We start from the raw sequence: 23,400 nt of genomic DNA on the forward strand, positions 1-23,400 counted from the left end.
GCTCATGCGTCAGGGCCCTTAGTTTTTTGAACAATAGGGTGAAAGCCATGGGATCATAGATTCAGAGCTAGAAGGGACCTCAGAAGTCATCTCATTCAGCGTCCCCATTTTACAGATGAGGAAACTGAGGTACAGAGTGGTAAAATGATTCCCCAAGTTCCCACAGGTACTCAAAAGTCAGTTTTCATGAGGGAGGTTGAAACTGAACTCTCCCTCTGAAGCTGCCGCTGGATTCCTCTCAGCGATTGAGAAATCTGGATTTAATGAGCTATTGGAGGTGCCCTTCTTGTTTATCAAATTCCCTTCCCGTTCTAATGTCCCTGTGACATTTTGGAAATTTGACAAGGCATTTCCAAATCACCAGCTCAGTTAAAGATAGAAGGCCCGCATTGCTTTCCTAAGCCAAACATGTAAAGCTTTCTACCCATCACATTCCTTTCTGAGGGCATTTCTCCCCATTTCTGTCCTGAGGGCCTCAAAACAACATAGCCAGGAAAGTCATGTTTTCTAGCATCTGTTTCACCCTGAGTGAGGAAAGCCCCCCGGAGGTCCCTCAAGCCCTTTATTTTGGGTGTTCAAATCCTCAAAATCCTCTATCCTGGTCAGGCCCCTCCTGAGTGCCATGCTCAGTCCTAGCCTCCAGTTTAGGGAGGGCACCGTAAGTGGGAGAAAAGCCAGAGGAGGGTAACTGGGTTGATGAAAGGACTCAGGGCCTTGCCATCCAAGGGGTAGTTGGAGGAGCTGGTAGAGGGTCCAGCCTTTGGAGAAAAGCAGACAATAGGGGACATGCTGGCCAGCTTCATCGATCTGAAGGAATGGCTTGGGGAGGAGGGACCAGCTTTGTACTGATTGGCCCCAGAGAGCAGAGCCAGGACCAGTGGGGGAAGTTACAGAGAAGGTTCTATTTAGGCTCTATACAAGGGAAAATGTCCACTTAAAGCATTCTGAAATAGGAATTGGTCCCCTTAATCCCCGTACAGTAAAAGGCTGGGTTGCTCAGTGGAAAGTATATTGTTTCAGGAATCAGAGAACCTCGACTCAGCTTCTCAGTCTGCTTTCTAAAGCCTAGACCAAGTCACTTGACTTCCTTGTCCTCTAGTTTTCTCATCTGTAAAATAGGCACATTGGGACTAGATGATTTCTGAGGTCCTTTTAAATTCTAAATCTGTGATCTCATCTATGACCCCTCACCAGCTGTGTTCGGGTAAAGTATGTGGCACATAGTAGGTGCTTAATAAATGCTGATTGAGAAGCAGAGCTCTGAGAGTCATAGATTTGGAGCTAAAATCCAGCTTAGAGATGGTCTTTCATTTCTCAGACAAGGAAACTGAGGCAAGGGATGCTAATCAAGTGATTTGCCCAAGGTCGCACCACAGATAGGTAGGAATAGAATCCTTTCTATTATTTCACGTACTTGCTAGGGTATGACTCAACCAGATAGCATTTTAAATGTTTTGCAAACTTTAAAGGGTCGTATAAATGCTCTCTGTTAACGTGTAGCTTTTAAGGCTTCTTCCAGATTTAGAACTGTGATCTTATGATTGCCTGACTTGTTAGTGGTGGTCCCTCCATAGGTCAGGGGCTCACCTTCAGCCTAAGTGACTAAACGTTGTCTCCATCAATATCTTGGGCATCTTCTTGGAGCCATAGGAAATCATGAGTCACTCCTGGGACAGGTGGCCTCACCGCCTTACTGGAGCCAAAGGCTGGGAGGTTGTATAATCTAGTAGAAAGGGCACTGGGACAGGAGTGAGGAGGATCAGTGTCTAGGCCTGGCTCAGTAAGTGGTTGGCTAAATAAATTTGAGAAAAACATTAAAAACACAGAGTAGGAGAGCCTTCCTGTGCATCATATAGAGAAGCCTATTCAGTGTGTTACTGGTCAGTTATGTCTGACTTGTCGTGACCCTGTTTGGGGTTTTCTCGGCAGAAACATGGAGTGGTTGGCCATTTCCTTCTCCAGCTCATTTTACAGATGAGGAAACTGAGGCAGAAGATTAAGTGACTTGCCCAGGGTCACACAGTTAGTAAATGTCTGAGGCTGGATTTGAACTCAGGAAGAGGAGTCTTCCCGATTCCAAGCCCAGAGCTCTATCTGCCGCAGTGCCGCTTAGCTGTCCCTGACTCAGGATAGTTTGAGGGCTCTTAACCCGGAGTTTGTGGTCCTCCAGTGGATTTGAGATTAATTTCAGGGGGTCCATGAACTTGGGGAAAAAAATGCATCTTCAGCTGAACTTTAGCCTTTCCTTTAAAGATGAATGTAAAACAAAGCATGATTCTGAGAAGGGGTTCCTAGGCTTTACCAGACTGACAAAGTGGTTCATGACATAAAAGGCAGAGGAAACTGAGGTCTAGACTAGTCCAGGGCCAGTTCTTTACCATTATAAGGAAAAAAATGAAAGTTTCTGACTTCTTGTGCTTTATATTCTAAAGGAGGACTCGGCGTGCAAGCCCGTAAGTATGTACACAGTGTAGTCTGTGGAAAGAGTGGACTATGGGCTGCCCATCTTAGTCTCTCATTTATGGCTTAATAGAGATGAGATAGGGATAAGACCTGTGACCTGTGATTTCACTGACCAGGGTACTCCTGTAGGAGGACACTCCCTCCACCAAGGCAGACTGGCACTCTCTCTGCCACTTGTGATCTTAGAGAGCTGTCCAGGGAACCAAGAGTTTGGGTGACTCACCCAGTGTTACACAGCCAATAGGTTAACAGAGGTGACATCTGAACCCAGTTCTTCCTCATTCTCGGGCAGCTTTCCCTGTGCCATATTGCCTTTATTTAGGGCACATATGGTTAATTAATCTGGGAATTTGTTTTGCTTGACTATGATTATATAATACAAGGGTTCTATATTCCTTTCTTTTTTTTTTCCAGTGGGTGGGGAGAGGTGGGAGGAAGGAAAAAAATAAGTGCTTGGCAATTTAAAAATATATTTGAAATATGATAAAATAAATTCCTCCTTATCAGTCTCATTGTTGCCTGGTGAGAATCACAAACTTAGAATGGGAAGGCCTTTAGGTGGTCATTCAGTCCAACCCACTCATTTAATATAGATGAGGAAACTGAGGCCCAGAGAAATATCCCATGACTTTTGCAAGGTCAGGCAAATAGTGAGTGTTAGAGCTGGGATTCGAGCTCAGAGCCTTCCTTTCAAAACACTGACAGTTCTTTCCACTGAGCCACACTGCCTCCCAACACCACAGAGTTCAAGCTCTGGCAGATTCTGCCAAACCAAAGTACAGACCCAACGATGGATTAAGCATCTCTTGTCCCAAAGCTAGTTGAAATATCCTCAGAGAAACTCATCTCCAGCTTGGCCACAGATTATGAGATTTTTGGCTAAGGAAAATCTTGAAGATCATCTCTAAGTTATGGGAAGGCAGAACAGTACAATGAAAGAACATTAGCCCTGTGTCAGAGAACCTGGGCTAAAGTCCTGTCCCTGTCACAAGTTCCCTGGGTCTCGGTTTCCTTATCTGTAAAATGAGAGAGTTGTGCTACCACCACATGGTCTCCTTCCAGCTCTAGACCTGTGGTTCTGGCATCTTTATGTTCTCATCCCTTCTTAAAGGAGCCTGGGCTGGGAAAAAGGCAATAGAGTCTTGGAGTCTCACTGTTGTAATGTGCCTCAACGTCTGTCCAATTCAAACTCCTATAATTATACCAACCACCTTCTCTTTCTAGTTTATTTTATATAGCTCCAAACTCTACAGTCCAGACAAACTGGCCTTCTGCTGTTTTATACATAGGATGCTTTATCTCCAATCTCCTTGCTTCAGCACCGGTTATAATCAGAACTTGAACTTCCCTCCTCTTTCACTTTTATCTCTTCGACTGACTCTCTAGTTACCATCCACACTCAGCCCGGAACAACACACTGCTTAGATGAGACCTTTCCTCATCCCGCCAGGTGCTAGTTCCTCTTCTCTCCCCAGCACCAACAAAATCACTCTGAGAATAGTTTGCATATACTTACATGTGTATATAAGGGGAGGGGGGAAGCGATTCCTTTCCTTAGCTCCGTAATTTAGCCGCAGAAAGCCAGAATGTTATTACAAGATATTAATTAGGTGTTAAACTAACTGTAAGGATGAATCCATGCCTAGATCCATTTATGAGGTGTGAATGCCTCTCCGGTTGGGTCAAGAAGAGAACAGCATGATGAGCTGAGCAAACAAGCTAGCCATGCATGCCTTGGCGGGCTTTACATAGCTAAGCCCTAGGTGCGTTTCAACAGTTTGATCCTGAGAATGGGAGATAATACATTGAAGGAGCCTCCTGTGGGGAGGAGATTTCAGGAGAGGAAGAGAGAGAGGAAGATTTTTTTCTCCTTTCCTTCCCCTCTCCTCCCCTCTGTCATTCATATAGTTTTCAAAGGGAGCTATTGGACCAGCAGGAGACAGCATCCAGTGGGAAGCAGTAATACACACCCTGGATAGACTGGCACTCAAGGAGGAAGACATCCCGAGGAGTGGGACCTCTGGCAATTAAGAGTCAAGTTGAGGAGAGAATCAAACCCAGGGAACTATGTGAAGGCTCAGCAAGGAGAGAAAGTACTTCCAGTGTGAGCAGTATTACAGTTGCCTTTGTCACCCATTCGTCCTTCACGTGCGTCTTGATGTCATTGTGCTCTCAGTTTGATCTTGCCCTTCCTATGGGTGCTGTGTATTTCTGGGAGAGCGCACCTAAGGCAGATGGAGGAAATGTTTGGAAACTACTGTTCTTGCTAAACCTTTGCTAAGAGTAATGGATTCTACTGGATGATTGTGAATGGTAAGCACACCAGTTGGGGCTTACGGATAGTAATTTCAGATGTATAATGCCATAGGATACACCTTGAGAGTGGTTAACCCCTTGAGGTCCCGACTTGAGAATGCAAGATGAAAGGGGGCCATTTATCCATGTTTTCTCTCAGTAGATTATGAACTCCTCCAGGGCAATCTTTCATTTTTTCTTTGTATTCCCAGTACATATTACAATGCTGGCACACAGCAGGTGATGAATAGATGCCTCTGAGACTGTCTCTTCCTGATGAGAAGTGGCCTGTCACAATGGAAAACATATGAGATTCAGTGTCAAGGGAGGTGGGTTCAAATCCTATTTCAGAAAATTAGCGGTGTGTCTATAGACAGGGCACTTCATCTCTGTGAGCATCCATTTCCCCATCTATAAAATGGGGATAACCCACTACCTCCTTCACGGGGAAAATGCTTCATGGACGTTGAATCCCCCCTTGCAGTGTCGTTGAGAGGATCAAATGGGGTATTTATTACTGTTGGCTTCACTGATGGTTCTTTGTGTGTCTTTCAGTCTCTGCCTCTGTGTGTGTCTCTTTGTCTGTCGCCATCTCTATTTCTCTCTCCACAAAAGCAGCACCCCCCTCTCCCTGCCTTCTGATCCATGATTGGAAATGACAGATGTTTAATTAAGCCTTGTTGTCTCCACAAGACCTTGCCCCCGTTTCCCTCCCTTCACTGCCAGCCCTGAGGAGGCACGCCTTCATCGTGTTGTGGCTACTTCTTCATTCACTTCTCAGCCTCCTGTAATGGGGCTTCCTTCCTCTTGTCCCTTGTCGTCTTGACACCTCCTCAAAGGTCCCCATGATCTCTGCACGGCCAGATCCAATAGCTTTTCCTCAGTTATGTGATGTCCCGGCAGCTTTGGAGCTTTTGACCATCTCCCCCATGACAGCCTCCTCTTTTGGGTTTGGTGACCGGGCCCCTTCCTGGCCTTCCTCCCACCTGTCTGACCGCTCCTCCTCTGTGCCCTTTGCCGGCTTGTCTTTCTCCTTCTTCCCCTCAGTGGAGCTCATCTCCTACACTATCCTTTTCTGATCTTGTCTGCTCCCGTGGTTTCAGTTATCTCCTCCGTGCTGTTGATACCTCCAATGCCTCGGTCCAGAGGGGCTCTCATCCTTAATTTCCAGCTGGTGGTGGTCAAATGATTAACTGGCTTTTTAGTAACACAACCTGGGTTTCAATCCCTGATATTCTACTTTGGCAAGACAAGTCACTTAGCCTCTCCTGTCCTCAGTTTCCTCATCTGTAAAATCAGAGAGTTTGCTTAAGATCATCTCTAAGATCCCTTCCAGACCAAGATCTGGTAATCTTCATCTGGCTGCCCTACTGGTACCTAGAATTCAATATGTTTCTAAACCCCTTCCTGCAATCTTCTCCCTGTGGTCCTTGAGAGGTTAAATGACTTACTAAGGGTCATCCAGCCAGTGTATATCAGTAGCAAGACTTGAACCCAGGTTTTCCTGATTGTGAGTCTGGCTCTCTGTCTCCTGCCATACTAGGAGCTTAGCTCTAGAGCAGGAAGGGACCTCAGAGGTCAGATGGAATAGTGGTTGTTTAATGATGGGTGTCTTGAATGAGTGGATGGGTGAAAGGAAAACCTGGTTGAGCTCTCTAGCCATCACCTCCCTCCCCTCTCACAGCCACCACCCGCTAGGTCTGCACATGGGTGGACCTGGTTCTTCTGACCTTTTCCAGTCCCTTAAGTCAGGCCCCACCCTCTGAAGGGAGCAGAGCAGGGCTGTCCCACCTGGGAGAATCAAGGCAGGTCGTCTTGGAAGGGCAGCTGGATTGGTCAGGAGAGAACTCCCTGCTCTAGGAGCCAGCAATAGCTAGGCTGGAAGTAAGCAGAGGAAGTGAGAAGAGAGGGATCCGGGCTCCAAGGAGGCTCCCGCCCTGGGATGGAGGCCAGCTCGGCAACGTTTTCCATGTGAGGATTACCCCTTGGAGAGCGGCAGGCGTGGGGCAGCTGTTCCAGGTGGGGTCCTCATAAGTGGGAGGGGGGAAGGGGGAAAGAAGGCGGGTCTGAGAGCCCTTTGGAGGCCTCTGCAGTTCAGGAAGAGATGGCTGGGCAGATCAATGGGCAGTGGTGACCCACAACTATGCATCCATAGAGAACCTACTATCTCATTTGATCCTTGTAGTAACTCTGGGAGGGAGGGAGGGAGGTGCAGTTATTATCATCCCCATTTTATAGGTGAGAAAACTAAGGCAGCAGAATTTAAATGACTTGCCCAGGCACACATTGCTAGTAAGTGTCTGAGGATGGATTTGAATTCCGGTCTTCTTGACTCCAGGTCCATCGCTCTGTCCACTGAGCCTCCTCTAAACATAACACAATACAATGCAATACAGCACTGATACGGCAAAGCACAAAAATAGGATAGCCACATAAAAAAGCAAACATTTAGTAGCACCTACTGTATTCGAGTCAGGTCTTCCTGACTTCAGGTCCATCGCTCTGTCCACTGAGCCTCCTCTAAACATAACATGATACAATGCAATATAATACTGATATGGCAAAGCACAAAAATAGAATAACTACATAAAACAGTAAACATTTAGTAGGCACCTACTGTATAGAGAGCACAATGCTTTATTCTGAGGGACAAATAAAACTTAAATAAGACATCTTCCCATCCATTTGAGCTTACAGCATAGTAGGGGATTAGATTCCAACCCAGGGACTTTAATATACAACATCACTTGATGAGGCATTGAGAAGTTCCAGGGTGCAATGCTACATGAGCAGCTGATGTAGAGGAGTGAGTGTCGAAGGTGGTGTTGGAGCACTTGAGTTCGAATCTTGCCTTTATCTCTTGCTACCAGTGTTAGCTTGGGCAGTGTTAGTTTCCTGATCTGTAATAGAGTGAGACACCTCCAGCTCTGTTTCTCTGATCATATTGTCCTAAATCATCTCACTGAGCATTTCTTCACCTCCAAAATAAGTGGGTGGGACTAGGTGACCTTCCAGGACCCTGTAAATAATCCTCTGGTCTAAGGCAGAAGGTCTTTACTAAAATTGAGAATGTGGTATGGGGGAGGGGTCACAGAAAATAACAGCTCCGATTTCATTGCTCTTCAATGCTGACAAACCACTCTTCAAGTGGTGGAAAACTTCATTATTCCCATTTTCCAGCTGGAGAAAATGAGGCTCTTAAGAGTTAAGGGAATTGCTGAGGATCAAACAACTTGTAAGCCAAAATCCTGGCTCAGGCCCAAACTAAAAATCATTTGATTAAGCACCTACTATGTGCAAGGCATACAAAGAAAGGATATGAAGAAAAACATGGGGGAAGAATTTCCTTCCCTCCAGGGGCTTCCATTCCACTGGTCTCTCTAGTCCTCTTTCCACTGCCCTAGACTATGAAAGGAAAAGAAAGAGGAATCCCCAGTGATGCCCCCACCCCCTCCCCATTGTATAGGCCTTCCTCCCCCCCTTTATTTTCCCCCCAGCAGCTGGGAAATAGTGTCCGGGGCTGCTCCTTGAGCCACAAACACAGCTGTGGTGAGGAGGAGGATGCACACGTGGGAAGGAAGATGCCTCTAGAAAGAATAACCAGACAAACAGCTCAGGAGCCGCGTCTCTGGGAGGCTGAAGGGGCCGGCAGCAACAACATAGGAGCAGCTTGAAGGGAGGGGAGCTGTAAACATCCTGCTGGGGCTGGTGGAGGACATGTGACCTCCCTTACCCTCTCTCTAGCAGAAGGATGGACGTGGGGGGTTGCTGGACCAGGTTGGGGATGTTATGCTTTGGGGGAATGTTTTCTTTTTCTTTTTTAAGTACGGGCTGGACTACATGGTCTCTTCAGTCCTTTAAACTTGGAGATTCTGGGATTTGGGGATTCTAGGAGTCTAGGTCATGGAGGATACATTCCAGGACCTGTATATACAAAAGGCTGATAGCAATAAAGGCACAGAGAAGGCTTTATTGGACTTCAAAAAGGCAAAGCACCTTAGGTCACCGTCTCATGGGAAGAGTACCACATCTGGAGTTTGAGGACCTGGATTCGAATCTTGACCCTAGTACTTGGTACCTGTGTGATGTCTCTGGGCCTCATTTGTAACGTGAGAGAGTTGGATTAGGTGATCTCTAAGATCTTTTCCTGATCTAATAATAATAATAATATTTATATTAAAGCATTTCTACAAAGTTTTGAGGTTTGTAAAGCGCTTTCCATAAATTATCTCAATTGATATATCTAAATCCTATAATCCTTTGGTTTACATTCTAAAAAAGCCCAAAACAAAACAACCCCAAACTGAATGTGTAGCCATCTGGTCCAACCAATCCCTACATGAGAATCTTATCCACTCACATTCACAAAGTGCTTTGTGTTTGCAAAGTTCCTTATACAAATTTCACTAGTGAGTTTTTACCATAACCAACCAGGCTCAGACTCAGCACTCTGCTTTTGGACAGCTAGGACAATTAATAATAACCATAGCCAGCATTTAAATACATTCCCTGATTTGATCCTTTAAACCCGAAAGATAGGAGCTATTATTACTCCCCTTTTGCAGATGAAGAAACTGAGGCTGGGAAAGGCCTTACCCAGCATCACCAAGAAAGTGCCCAGGGCAGGATTTGGAGTGAGGTCTTCCTAAGTCCAAGGTAAGCACCTACACTGAGTCACCAAGCTGCTGACAAAATGCTTCTTCTGGTCCTGCTTCTAGTCATCAGAGCCATCATCTGGGGTCGCTTTGCCCGTGGGACCTTCCCATCTGACTTGCAGCTGAAGCCTCCCATGGGTGTTGCCTTCTCCATTAAACTGTGAGCTCCCGGTGAGCAGGGATGAGATGACTTCTATTTGGGTGCCTGGCACTTTAGCACGGTGCGTGGCACACATACAAGCACTTGAGAAAGGCTTCTTTCATTTGCTCATATGCTGTGTGACCTTGGACCAGTCATTACCCTTCCTCTGTGTGTCTTTCTTCTGATTTGTACAATGAAGGGGTTGGATGACGTGAACCCCTCAGAGCCCAGCACCATAGTTTGACTGTAGTAGGTGCTCAATAAACCTTTGATGATTTGCTTTGCTTTTCTAACTAAACCTTCTGATCTAAATCAACGGGCAGGGTGGGTCACCTGAACTCTGCAGGGAGTCGGGGACCATAGTTCAGATTTGAAGGTCCTCTTCCTAACTCTCCCTTTCATCTATTGTATGGTAAGGGGCCAGCCATGAAGGCCTGGGTCAGCCAGATTCAGGCCTAGTCGGAAAAGTTAGTCGTTGCCCATTGGTATGGGAGTTCAAGGGGCATTAAAGATGGAGGCACTGGCATGGGCCTGGAGATTAAAGGTCCCCAGCACTCATCTGTGAAGCAATCAGTAATATACATTAATTAAGTCCTTCCACTGGGGAGCTTGTGGAAAGGAACATTTTGGCTTGATATAAAGGAAAGCCTTCCAGTGGAATGGGCTGCATCAGGAGGTAGTGAGGTGCCCTTCACTACAGCCCTAAAAGGAAAGGCTTGATGATCGTTTGTCAGGTCTGTGGTAATGAGCTGGGAGTTTTGGAATTTGGGTTCAAAGAGTCATAGATCTTGAGCAGGGTTTTTGGACGTGGGGTCCATGGATGAAATACATGGATGGATTTCAGGGATTCTGTGAAATTGTACAGGAAAAAGTTACATCTCTTTTCACTCACCTCTAACTGAAATTTAAGATCTCCTTCGATTGTTTGAATACCTTCCTTGGGGAAGGGGTCTTTGGGCTTCATAGGATTTCCAAAGGGGCCCCATGACAGAAAAAGGCTACAGTGACCATCCAGTCCAACTGCCTTGTTTTCCAGATGAGGAAACTGAGGCCCAGGGAGTTTACTGAGTTACCCACAGTCACATACTGATAATAGAGGAATTTAGGTGGTTCTCCCAAGGTAAGGTTCTCTCAGTGATTCTGCCTTTTGACCACAAACCCAAGTGTTTTTATTCACCTCGCTGGGCTGCCTTGCTATCTGCAGAATGCTGGAAATTGTTTCAATATATATTTTCCCTTAAATGGTCTGTAGAAACTTCACTCCTTATAGGAGAAGCAATATGGTAGAACTACTCAAGGAATGGTGTTGGAATAAAGAAGGAAGGGATTCAAGCTGCACCTCTCACACATACTGGCTGTGGACCACAAGCCTCTTCTTCCTCCTCTTCCTTCTCCTCTTCCTCCTCCTCTTCCTCCTCCTCTTCCTCCTCCTCTTCTTTCTTCTCTTCCTTCTTCTCCTCCTCCTCCTCCCTCCTCCTTCTCCTGTCCCCCCTCCTCCTCCCAGCTATATGACCTTGGTTAAATTGCTTGCCTTCTCTGGACTTCAGTTTCTATAAATATGACACAAGGAGACAGGAGTAGGTGGTTTCTGCAGTCCTTTTCAATCTCTGAAATTCTGTGCTATTTTCCCCAGGGTTGTTGTGTAGCTCAAATGTCATAATGATTATCAGGGGTTTTGCAAATCGTAAAGTAGTGCAGAGATAGGGTCTCTGGTTATCGTGATGTCAGAACCTGCCACCTCATTCCCTCTGTTGGTGTGCCCGCTTCCTCACTGATGCCTTCATGGCTTCCAGAAGTCAGGTCACTTGCTGTCTGGGATCATAGATATGGAGCTGGTGGGACTCGTCCTTCTAATCCACTCCTTTTACAGATGAGGAAAATGAGGCTGAGGGGAAAGTTAGAGCTGGAAGGAACTTTAGAAACTATCTGCTTCGACCCCTCATTTAACAGGTGAGCAGATGGAAGCTTGGAGCAGTCAGACAGTGACCAAGGTCACCCAGGTGAGTAAGTAGCAGAAAGGGAATTGGGACTGAAATCTACTTGTTCAGGCTTCTTTCCCCTCTCCCTGGAGGGGAGGGAGCATTTATCTAGCACTCAGTGTCAGGCACTGGGCCAAGCACTTTACAAATATTATGTCATATGGTTCTCACAACCACCCTTGGAAGTAGGTGCTATTATTATCTTCAAATTACAGTTAAAGAAAACTGAGGCAGCAAAAAAAAAAAAAAGAAAAAGAAAACTGAGGCAGATAAAGGTTAAGTGACTTGCCCAGGGTCATCTAGCTGGTGTCTGAGGCAGTATTTAAACTCTGGTCTTCCTGATTCCAGGACCAGTGCTGTATCCACTATACCACTGAACTTTCACAGAAAAATGTTTGCCTTTTGGCCGAGGTACTAGAGGGCTGGAGGATTGCCCCCTCCTCCTCTGGAGGTTGACCCAGCCCATTACAATCCACTGGTTTCCTTATCTGTAAAATGAGCTGGTTGGTTAGGCTAGCTGGCCCCTGGTGTCCCTTTGGACTCTAGATCTAAGCCTCTCCAGTCCTTTCCAGCTCTGCTTCCATGATACTAAGTTGCTTCCTCTAATTTCTTCATCTGTCAAATAGGGGCATGGTATTTGCATGGCTTCTCTCCTAGGGAGATTGCAAAGAAAGGATTTCATCAATTTCTTTTTCAGTAATTTCTTTTTTTGGGTTCAGTTTGGGATGGATGACCACTGAGGTCCCTTCTCAGTCCTGGGATCTTTTGAATTCCATAATCCTACAGGAATTATTCTCAGTGGGTGTGTTGGTCCTACATGGGACAAAACAGAATAGAAAAACAGATTCTCCCCTATTTTCATGAAGAAAAACACATCTCCTGCCTCTTGGGTCCTCATGAACCACTTGAGATGTCACTTGAGGAATGTCATGGTGACTCCCTCCCTGCTAAGTTAGGGTAACTTGTTTCTTATTCCAGCCAATCCTGTTTGTCCTTCCAATTTCCCCAAGAACAAGTCCAGGTGTTCTTTCCCTGATTCAATGGTGCCTGCCTACACCCCACCCCAATCCCCAACCCCCAATCTAGAAATACTCCTTAGTCTATTCCCATAAGACATTTAGAGTCTAGTATGCAAATAAAAGAGACTCCCCACCACCATGGTTCCTACAGTGTCCACATCCTCCCTTACTGACACTTCAAACCTGCATCATGCTCAACTTTCAGCATGGGCAAAAATTTCAGGTGTTGAAGGGACATCTATGGGTGCATGAATGCCACAGGGGCATCATAGAAGGTGCTTTCTGCATTTTGGATGTTTTATTTCTTGCAATGAACTGGTGTTTAACCCTGTCATATGAATCTGAGGAGCAACATGATAGAGAAGACAGAGAGATGGCCTCTGGGTCTGGAAGACCTGAGTCCAAGTCCCATCTCTGCCATTTTGGCTGTGTGACTCTGGGCAAGTCATTCTGTCTGCCTCAGTTTCCTATTACTTCCAGAATAAAATATAAAATCCTTTATGTGTCCTTCAAAGCCTGGCCCCTCCCTTCTTTCCAGTCTTCTTACACCCACTCCCCTCCCTGTACTCTGGGATCCAATAACTGACCTCCTGGCTGTTCCTTCAACAAGACTCTTCATCTCCTGATTCTAAGTGTTTTCATTGGCTGTCCCCCATGTCTGGATCTCTATTGCTCCTCATCTGTCCCTCCTGGCTTCCGTCAATTCTCAGCTAAAGTTCCACCTTCTACAAGAGAGCACTTTCCTAATCTCCCTTAATGCGAGTGCCTTCCCTCTGCTAATTATCTCCAATTACATGTGTGTGTGTTCATATATATATATATACACATATATATGTACACACACACAAATCTATAGCTATCTATCTATATATCTATCTATGTATCTATGTATGTATGTATGTATGTATGTATGTATGTATGTATGTATGTATCTATCTATCTATCTATCTATCTATCTATCTATCTATCTCTCGTTTACACATTATTATTTGTATTTTGTCTCACTCATAGCTCTCTGAGAATAGGGATTGCTTTTTGCCTTTCTTTGTAACCCGAGAGCTTAGCACAATGCCTGGCACACATTCGGCATGTAGCAGATTTTAGTTGACTTGACTTGGAGGAGGAATGATCTAGGACAGGCTGCCATAAAAGGATAAAAAATATTCTCTTACATTTAATGTTCTGCAGACTCTTGCTCAGGCAAATGCATTTGCTTTTTGTAGTTGAATCAGAGTTAAGATGTCAGCGCATCTTCTGTAGGCTCACCGAAAGCCTCATTATGTTGCTGTTGTTATTATCGATAATATTATTTCACAGTTGTCTAGCTGCTGTCAGGTTTGCAAAATTGGGGGTTTCTCCCCTGCAGGCTCTCAGCCTCCCTCTGCAGTGAGCGGCCCCCGCTGCAGCTGGCTGCTTTTTACCCAACTGCACAGTAAGCAACCTAATTGCAGTGTGCATAGTGTGAGGGGCCCAGTGTGAAAGGAACACTCCCCAGGAGGGAGGACAGGATGCCGAGGGCGGGCCCACAGGGAGAGCTGGGTCTGTTGGGAAAGAGAGGACTTTAGAGAGAAGATGAATAATAAACAATTCAAGTCTAAAAATACACCAGACCTCAGACAGGGCAATCCTATGCCCCTGTCTCCTGCCAGGGGTTAACTGTTCCATCCCAGGCTCCAGCCAAACAATGGCCTCTCTCGCCTTCTGGAAATGCAAGAAGGATGGAAAGAGAGTTATTTCGGAGGGCCATTTCCTGTGCGGGGAGAGTGTTGTCCCATGGTCAGTCCGGCAGGGGGGCTGGCCTGGACTTTGGGAGTTAGTACATCTGCTAGGCTAGAAAGAGCCCAGAGGTCATTGCATGGGCACCACAGTCAGCCCCCCAAAGAAAGAGCTGGAGGGAACTGAGGACAAAATGTCAGAGCTGGGAGCGAGCTTAGAACCTAGAGAGCCAGAACTAGGAGGCACCTTAGCACATAGACTAAGGTCCTAAGAACATAGAATGTATGACTTGGTTGGTGCCCTCAATATAGAATGCTGTCTGGGAGGGACCTTAGAACATGTATTAATATGAAAAACTTGAATACAGAAAATGTCAGAGCTGGAAGGGACCTTCGACTGTAGGAAGCCAGGGCTTCGCGGCACCACAGAAATTGCCTAGTTTACTCTCCTCATTTGACAAGGATGAGATGTCCTGGAGCAGGATGGGGATCTTGCCAGGTGTGCTGTAGAAAGGATGCCTTTTGCCTCTGGGTTGGACTAGATAATCATGGAAGGCCTTTCCAACTCTGAGTATGTGACTTTATTCCTTGTTAACCTTGCATGAATGGGCATAAAGAGGGTTTGGGGAGATTAGCCTGCATTATCAGGAGTAATAAGCCTGAGGGCTAATAAATAGTTTTAAAAATATTCGCATAACTATATTTCAACAGAATTACTTTCCTTTGTGGTTCTATGCATTTTATTTTATGCTTTTACAAACATGATTCTGAGCTGGGGTCCCTCGGCTTCCCCAGCCTGTCAAAGAGTCCAACGTACAAAGTAAAGAACCCAGCATCAGAGAATAACTGACCTTTATAGGAGTTTTTACTGCTTGCAAAGCACTTTGGAAGCATTATCTCAACTGAACTGGTCACCACCTTCTGGGGTAGATGGTACAGTTATTATTCAATCCATTTCATGGAGGAGACATTGAAGCTGGGGGTGGGGGGGGTGGTAAGTGAGCCCAGGCTCACTTGTCCAGGGTCCCTGAGCTAATCAGTGTCTGAAATGGGATTCAAATCTCTCCAGACTATAAGTCCAATTGCTTTCCACTCTACCCACCCTGCTTCAGCATCAGGACATCTTGCCACTGGATGTAAGGAAGAAGGCAGTGATGTTTTTAAGGTGGACACCCTCTGGGAGGAAATTCAGTCACACCCTGGCTCCAGCAGAGCTCTATGCCTTTGGTTGGAGCATTAGAATCTGCATTTTGTCATCTTTTAAAAGGCAAACAAATGCTTCCATGAAAGAGAGCTCCGTAAACGGTTATCAGTTAATAATACCTTAGCGGAAGTGGGTTTAACAACACACTTTCTTATAGCTGATAATTATGTAGTAGTTTACAGCCATCATCTAATTTGATTCCTAACCACAACCATATATTATTAATATCCTTTTTTCCCTACAATAACCTTGTATTACTAATACCCATTTTACACACGAGAAAACTGAGGCTCAGGAAAATGAGATGGCTAGACAGGTGTGGGTGGGAGGGGAGTCTCTCAGAGTATAAACAGAGGGCTGAAGTTGGAGCAGAGTCATTCCTGGAGTTTCTTATTGTATGTGCTTGTCTCTATGAGCTGGAAGATCAGGAGTAGCACTAGCTGCAGGGTTGGGGTCATGAAGAGTCAGACGGGACTGAAATGGATCAACAACAACAAAATCTTGGGGGATCCATGATGCCCACGAGTCCAACTTTGAGTTGGAGAGGCCCTTAGAAGCCATTCCCTCTAGCTACCCTGCTTTACAGCTGAGAAAATGAGGACCAGAGGGCTCATGACCTAAGGGAAGAAAAGATGGGCTTTCAGAGCTACACAAAGGCTTAGAGTGGGTCAAGTCCAACCTTTTCATTTGAAAAAGCAAACTTAGGGAAAGAATTCCACCCTGCCAGGCAAACTGACTTACCCAAAGTGGCACCCAAGGTGAGTTAGCATCTTGCTTCCGCCATCTTTCATGACAGCCATGTTGGTTTGGTTTCTCTCTTTCCTCCCCTGGAAAGGGCACTTAACCGGGGGCCAGAAGACTTGGATTCAAGTATTGGCTCTGACACTGCCTACCCCTGCCATCTGCACCAAATGATTTTCTTTCTCTGGTCCTTAGTTTCCCATCTGTAGGATGGGAGGTTAGACTAGATCAAGAATTCTTAACTTCTTTGTTTGTCTTGTCTTGTGCCCCTTTGGCCTTCTGGTGAAGGTTACCCACCCTTTTCATAATTATGTTTTTAAACGAATAAACTCAACTACATGGGCTTATAAAGTAAACTAGTTATGTTGAAATAAAGAGTAACCCCCCCTCCCAATAGCTAACATTTACATGGAGCTTTTAGGTTTGCCAAGTGTTTTATGAATATTATTTTATCCTTACAACAACCCTGAGAGATGGTGTTTTTTGTTGTTTTAGTCGTTTCAGTCACGTTTGACTCTTTGTGACCCCATTTGGAGTTTTCTTGGCAGAGATACTGTAGTGGTTCGCGATTTCCTTCTCCAGCTCATTTTATAGATGAGGAAACTGAGGCAAACAGGGTTAAGTGACTTGCTCATGGTCACACAGCTAGTAAGTGTCTGAGGCCAGATTTTAACTCAGCGAGATGAAGCTCCCTGACTCCAGGTTTGGCATTCTATCTGCTATGCCACCAACCCTGAGAGATAGGTACTATAATGATTCTTATTTTACAAATGAAGAAACTGAATCAGACAGAGGTTAAGGGACTTGCCCAGGGTCACACAGCCAGTAAGTGTCTGAGGCTGGGTTTGAATTCAGGTCTTCCTGACTCCAGGTCCAACACTCAGTGGACTGTACCACCTAGTTACCAAGTTCAGAGACCACTCCCCCTAAACAGAACCAAACAAACCCAGTAACATATCTATGGATCTTGGGTAAAGAACTATTGGATTGGATTGTCTTTAAGACCTCTTCTGCACCTGAGACTATAGCCCAGGTCTGGAGCACTCTCCCTCCTATCTCTGCCTCCCAGCTCCCCTGGCTTCCTTGGAGTCCCAGCTCGAATCCCACTTTCTAGGAGAAGCCTTTCCCAGGCCCTCTGTGGATTGTCTCCTATCTAGCCAGTCTTTATCTTGTTTGTCCATTAGCTGTTTGCATTCTGTCTCCCCCCCTCAGAGTGGGAGCCCCTTGAGCTCAGCGATTACCTTTTTTTGTCTTGCCAGTGCTTGGTACAATGTCTGGTACATAGTAGGCACTTTAAAAATGTTTGTTAGTGAATTGACTGTAACTCTAAGATTTCTGGGGCCTCTCTTGAGTGCCAACGTTTGCTGGTTCTATGGCCGGTCTTGACTAACTAATCTTCATCAGAATCATAATATCTCCTTGTGATCTATTCAGAGAGGAGGGAGCTGGGAAGCTGGCTCAAATCCGTCTACCTATTCCACCCCACTCCTCTCTGTTCCTTAACCTCCTGGTGAGATTTTATAGGTTGGGTCAAATTTAGACAGCAACAAATCTTTTTTTTTTTTTTAACAGCTTCTGGCCAAGCTAAGTGTATCAACGGCCAAGCCTGGCGGTTCTTTGCCCTACCCTACTCTCCTGCTCATGCCAAGCCTTCAAACCCCTGAGCAGGCTGCCTCCCCTTATCGGACTGGCCGGCTGCCAGCTTGGAATAACCATGTATTCATGTCTGGGCCACTGGCGCTCCCCTTGCATCCCAGGGATATCTTTTAAGTAAACATGAGCCAGGTCACAGGCAGAGGAAGGAGAAGGGGAGTGGAGGAAAAACCTTGACATTTCAGTTGGCTGGGCCAGTTAGTGGACACCTGGTATAAACCTTATCTTCTGTGTTTATGAAGGGCTGCACCCCCTCCCCCACCTTCTTCCTTTGGCTGACCAACTGGGTCTGTAAATAGAATTCAAAAGGCATATGATGATGGCTGGAACTTTCTAGGGCATTTACCATTTTTTTCCCTTTCCCACCAGGCCAAGGATCACATGATTTAGGGCTGGAAGAGAGTTTATTATATAGAATATTAGGCTACAGAAAGTTAGGATTGGAAGAGCCTTAGATTATTGGAATGATGGAATGTGAAAGAAAGGCTGTTAGCACTGGAAGGGTACTTAGAATAGTAAATACTGGAGTGAATGGCATAGGACGTTAAGATATATGGTATGTGATGCTAAGGCTGAAAATAGCCTTGGGATAGCGAATGTTAGATGTAGCCTGGGAGGACAGAGATTATTGGATGCTAGAACCTATATCATCTAGTCCAAGGTTCCTAACCTCAGGATCTATGGATTGATTTCAGGGGAGTTCAGGAATTTGAAAGGGAAAAAGTCACATCTTTATTTTCACTAACCTTTTAACTAAAATTGGGCATTTTCTTCAATGGGTGAAGGCAAGTAACAATTCTGAGAAGGGCCTCTGTAGACTTCAACAGACTGCCAAAGGGGTCCATGACCCAAGAAAACGTAGGAACCCTTGGTTTAGGCTAATTCCTTCATTTTAACAGATGAAGAAACTGAAGCCTACTAGAAAGCTGAAGTGACTTGTCTGTGGGGACATAGGTCATAGGGAGCAGATGTGGGATTTGAACTCAGGTCTTCTAACTGGACTGAATCCACCAGACTGTTAGGAACAACAACTCTTTTCCTGTAAGTTACTTGGCTAGCTTCTTCCACTTTATCAAGATTTTATTTTATTCTTTAAAAAAAATATTGTTTTTTCCTCCCATATTTCTCTTCAGTCTTAGTAGCAGTTTCAGGGTGGAGAGGACAGGGCTCTCCTCTCTGCTCTTCCATCTGCAAGAATGGAAAAATGGTTGCCACGTGATTCACCTATAATAAGAAATCTAGATTCCAGAGCCCAGCTTTGAGCCAATGAATCCTTTTTCTCTAAAAGTTTCGAAGGATAAGAATAAAACACATTTCTCTAGGGTTTCAAATCTTAAACCATTTTCCTTTCAATAGCTTTGTGGGAGAGGTAGTGAAAGAACCGGGTGGGTGTGCCCATTTTACAGATGGAGAGCCTGAGGCTGAGTGAGGCTAAAGGCTTTCCCAGATGTTCATTAAAAACAAACAAACTGACAAAGATAGGATGCACACCGCTCTGTAAGGGACCTTGGATATCACTTACCTGGTCCAATCTTCGCTCTTCAGAAGACAAGGCAGATGGGGAAGGCTTAAGTGATTTGGAGTGGGTCTCACAGGAAACGTGAGGCAGAGCCGATACTCAAACCAATGTGCTGTTGCCCTCCTGACTCGGACCTAGGTCTCTCCCCCGACGACAAGAACAAGAGTGTAACACACACCTCTAGCTTGAGTAGGTCACAAAATGAGTATTTTAGATTTGATTTTATTTAAACACTAGGAAACACAATTATTGCTAGACGATTTCATCTTTATTAATTGGCCAATTTGCTTTAAAACGCATCTGATCACTGTTATTATCTTCATGGAAACAGTAATTTGGGTTTACGCTAGCCTGCTATTAGCGCCCCTACGTAAGACACAAGGACGATGCTTTAAAAACAACATGATTTATAAAGCAGGGGCTTTCATTTTAAGTCCATTGTGGGGATTGTTTATTGCTGTCTCCCCGCCCCCCCGATGGCCCCGCCCCCCCGCTGGAGGCTTCCAAGCAGAGACTGGATGATGGATTGGAGATACGGGGGAGGGGCTTTGGGTTCAGGACTAGGCTGGGCTGGGCGACCTCTGAAGTTCCTTCCAGTTGTGAATTCCTCAGGCAATGGGATTGGGGGGCATTCCCCAATGTTCCAAAGGGCATCAATCAATTAGCCATCAGCACGTTGCAATGGAAAAGCAGTGGGCTGAGGATCCGGGAGCCGTGGGTTCTAGGCCTTTGTCCAGCGTGATTTCCTGGTGTGCCCCTGGAGAAGTCCTGTGCCCTCTCTGAGCTCCGTTCCCTCCTTGGTTAAATAAGGGGGTTGGACTCCCAAGTGTGCCAAGGCCCCTTCTGGCTTGGAGACGCTATAATTCATCTTTCACTCCGCAGTAAGCGATGCCCTGGCAGAGTCTGTCATAGCTCTGGAGTCACACGCACTCAGCCGCCAAGGGCAGAGTTTGGCCTTTCAGGAGCCGGGCACTTGGGCAGATAAGGAGTGTTTCTTTAAGAAAGTATGGCTTCACACCGGCTGCAAAACGCCGGGATCTCCAGTTCCCAGAGGAAGTCCAGGGGGCCAAAATTCTTCCGCCCACTAAGGAAAGGGGAGGTGTTGCCAAGTCCTGTTGACACATCGGGATGCAGCCAGTGGGTTCTGCCGGCTCCCCTCACCCTCCCCCTCCCTGGTGCTCTGGAAGGCCCCCCTCCTAATGATGATAGCATTGGGAGAGGAAGCACAGTACTGGAATGAGTTCTGCCTTGGGAACGAGGGACCCTGGGTAAAAATTCTGCCTGAATCGTTTGACCTTGGACAAGTCACAACCTCTCTGGGCCTCAGTTCCCGCTTCTGTAAAATTAGAGGTTCAGCTTAGGGCCTCTTAGGTCCTCTCCTGTGCCATCTTTATGTCCCTCGAGTTCTATGGGGTCACAAAGTACTGTAACATCCACTATCTCACCCGGGCCTCACAGCAGCTCTGTGGGGCAGGAATAGATATCTCCAGTTCATCACTTAGACTTGGAAGAGATATCAGAGGCCATAAAGGCTACCTATCCATTTTACAGATGAAGAAACCCAGGCCAACATGGCTAAGTCACCCACCTAATGAATGTCACACAGCTCAGTAAACGCTTGAGGTGGGATTCTTAAGAAATTGAGGCTTAAAGAGGCAAAGGTGGGGTCTAGGGATAGAAGGACCTTTAGAGATCATGGGACCTTAGATTAATTGTAAGATGTCCTCCTTTTTTTTTTAATAGGTGACAAAGAGATGCCATAGTTTCCCTAGTATCACACAGCTATTAGCTAGGAGAACTGGTATTTGAACCCAGGCCTTCTGACTCCAAGTTCCAGACTCTTTTCTCTATAGATTCCATCATTTACAAGGTGAGTGGTTGCATGTGAAGACTCTAACATCTGGGACCCCTATCCCTAACCTGCAGGTCCTAGCTTGGCTCTTTGGGTGCTTGGGATTTTTGGCCAGTAGAGTTTTATTTCTTTGCCTGAAGCCCTGTCATCTGCCAGAGATCTCTTTCTCTCTCTCTCCTCTCTCTCTCTCTCTCTCTCTCTCTCTCTCTCTCTCTCTGTCTCTCTCTCTCTCTCTCTCTCTCTCTCTCTCTCTCTGTCTCTCTCTCTCTCTCTCTCTCTGTCTCTGTCTCTGTCTCTCTCTCTCTGTCTCTGTCTCGTCTCCCTCTCTCTCTCTCTCTCTCTCTCTCTCTCTCTCCTCTCTCTCTCTCTCTCCCCCTTCTTTCTCTCTCCCCCTCTCCTCTCTCTTTCTCCTCTCTCTCTCCCCCCTCTCCTCTCTCTCTCTCCTCTCTCTCTCTCTCTCTCTCTCTCTCTCTCTCTCTCTCTCTCTCTGTCTCTCTCTCTCCCTCTCTGTCTCTGTCTCTGTCTCTCTCTCTCTGTCTCTGTCTCTGTCTCCCTCTCTCTCTCTCTCTCTCTCTCTCTCTCTCTCTCTCTCTCTCCCCCCCTTCTTTCTCTCTCCCCCTCTCCTCTCTCTTTCTCCTCTCTCTCCCCCCCCTCCTCTCTCTCTCCTCTCTCTCTCTCTCTCTCCTCTCTCTCTTCTCTCTCTCTCTCTCTCTCTCTCTCTCTCCCCCTTCTTTCTCTCCCCCTCTCCTCTCTCTTTCTCTTTCTCTCTCTTCTCCTCTCTCTCTCCCCCTCCCCTCTCCTCTCTCTTCTCCTCTCTCTCTCTCTCTCTCTCTCTCTCTCTCTCTCTCTCTCTCTCTCTCTCCCCCTTCTTCTCTCTCCCCCCTCTCCTCTCTCTTTCTCTTCTCTCTCTCTTTCTCCTCTCTCTCTCTCTCTCTCTCTCTCTCTCTCCTCTCTCTCTCTCTCTCTCTCTCTCTCTCTCTCTCTCTCTCTCTCTCTCTCTCTCCCCCTCCTGGAAAGGCCATTGGACTGACCTGTTACCAGTCCATCATACCTAGTTTATCAAATCACTTTTGGTGCCTGGGTCACAGTAAACAATAAATGCTTGTTGAATGACTCACAGACTTAAAGATGGGAAGAACCTTAGAAGATACTCTAGTAAGTAAATCTAGTCCAAGTAATATTATTATTTTTTTTAAGCTGATGAGGACTCCAAAGCCCAGAAAAGTTAAATGATTTGCCCCATTGAAGTGGGAGAGCTGAGATCTGAACTCATATCCTTGACTTGAAATCCATTTCCACTATACCAGGCTTCCTCTAAGAGCTATAATTAGAATTTGTGTTTAGCACTCCCTGTGCACATATCTTAGTCTATTCTTATAGCAGGTCTGCATGAAAAGCAAATATGACTTATCCCTATCTTATAGATGGAAAAACTGAGCCCCGGAGAAGAGAAGTGATTGCACTAAGGTCACACAGTTTAACAAAGACGGTAGCTGAGATTTGAGGTCATTTCCTTCATGATACCAAATTCGGTACTCGTATCGTATACCCCACTGACTTTGGTAGAAGGAGCAACCCAGTCAAGGCAAGCTGCCATGTTAGTAGATGGAGGACTGGATTTCTTTCTTGTTGTCTTCCCTTTCCCCAGTCTGTCCTCCCCCTCTTCTTTCCTGGTCTCTCCAATTTCCGCTCTAGTCATCCTCAGTTAAAAATAACCTTTTATAACCGTCTCCTCCCAACAACCCAGGCCTTTCCATCAATAAGAGCTGTACATTACCTGAATGCCCAGTGAGATGAAGCAGTCAGATAAAATGTGAAAATTGCTTTGCAAAGCCTCAACACCATCTACACTTGAATTATTATTATTTAGAAAGAGTGTTGCATATGGTAGATCATTGGCCCCTGAAGTCTCTCCTAATCTTGAGATTGGGGGATATGATGATCCTGGGACCTGGAATACAGCCCTACTTGGGCTATTAGCTGCCTGGGTAAACCTGAGGAAACCTTGTTGGGTTCAGTTTTCCCTAAGTCCCCTAGCCTTTCAATAGCCTAGGTAACTCTCAAAAAGGGTGAGTTAGTTACACAGAGCAGGTGCCAACTTGTACCGAGGAGGGAGCTCCTGACACCCATGAAATCACAGGTCCAGACAAACAGACAAGTCAA

The 23,400-nt window shown here is 45.9% G+C and overlaps 1 long non-coding RNA gene across 1 annotated transcript in view; it reads left to right on the forward strand.

Annotated features, from left to right (window-relative positions):
• The window catches only part of LOC110212958 (uncharacterized), a 94,967-nt gene that overhangs the window by 30,229 nt on the left and 41,338 nt on the right, over positions 1-23,400 (forward strand). The window contains exon 2 of the long non-coding RNA XR_002325815.2: positions 21,129-21,255. This is a non-coding gene — a long non-coding RNA (uncharacterized LOC110212958). The remainder of the gene's footprint in view (positions 1-21,128; positions 21,256-23,400) is intronic.

Source organism: Phascolarctos cinereus, unplaced genomic scaffold (genome assembly GCF_003287225.1).
Source record: "Phascolarctos cinereus isolate Bilbo 61053 unplaced genomic scaffold, phaCin_HiC Scaffold_5;HRSCAF=322, whole genome shotgun sequence".
NCBI classification, from domain to species: domain Eukaryota; kingdom Metazoa; phylum Chordata; class Mammalia; order Diprotodontia; family Phascolarctidae; genus Phascolarctos; species Phascolarctos cinereus.